Here is a 1,081-nt window from a genome sequence, read left to right as displayed (position 1 = left end):
TCAACCCCGGAACGATCTGTGATCTTTTTATAACCCTAAAATCCCAAAGAAAAGTTCTCTTGACAAAGCTTCAATTAATTAAACCTTGATGATGATGCCTCCGAAACTGTATACCTTGGTTGTTTTTGTTCTAATGTTCTGCTGTTTAAAATATTTTTAAAAAATTCCTAAGCAAAAAGAAGGCGGGGTAACAAAACCCATGCGTCTTTTCACAAAAATGAAAGCGGACTTATCTATGGGATTTTAAAGTTGTTTCTTTTTTCAGGACTGCTTTTCGATTCCTAGTTCAATGCAATTAGGCCTCATTCATAATATCTTATTTTGTTTACATTGTGTATTGATAAGATGTGTGACCAGTCCTATTTCTCGCCGAATCCAGAACTTTGAGGTTTTAACGCCTAGCGCTTACATATATACATATATCTTTTCCCATATGCCACTGTGTCGTATCGATGCTCTATTCCATAATTGCAGACCTTTAGATTTTCCCAAAGAAATGACATTTCGTAGCAGCAAGCGATCATCAATCAAATTGCGTTGGGAACGTTCCTTTTTTCCGGAGGAAAAAGTAAACATATCTCTTTTTTTAGTATTCGTGGACCTTATGTCGTATAAGAGGACATCAGAATTGCTTTTCTTCTTCTTTAATGGTACTGGAGTCGTTAAGAAAAGCGAATGATAACTCCTAATATTTAACGAAGCTTATTTTTGTTTTGTTTTTATGTTTGTTTTGGGTTTTAGTTAATTTTCTATGCGATTACCATGGACTCGCTTCACTTGTTTGCATGTACCGTGATTCTTTTTATTTTCAAATATTGCATATGTGAATTTTCTACAGTATCGTTCTCTCACTGCTAGTTGATGTTAAGTTTTCCAATCGTATTCTCCTAACTTTCCTTTTCTCGGATGGTTTTTTTGTGAAAAGTTCTTGTAAAAAGTGTGAGTTTTCTTTCGAAAAAAAAGTGAAACGTGGTTATTTTTTCTAGATCCTGAATGTTTTTCCCTTTTTTCCTCGTCGATTATGTTCAGCCATTTTTACCTTCCTATAGTACATGCATGTATTGCAGAAAAAAATGCCGTG

This window comes from Necator americanus, chromosome IV (genome assembly GCF_031761385.1).
Source record: "Necator americanus strain Aroian chromosome IV, whole genome shotgun sequence".
NCBI lineage: Eukaryota > Metazoa > Nematoda > Chromadorea > Rhabditida > Ancylostomatidae > Necator > Necator americanus.
The sequence above is the reverse complement of the archived record's forward strand: the minus strand, read 5'-3'. Positions refer to the sequence as shown.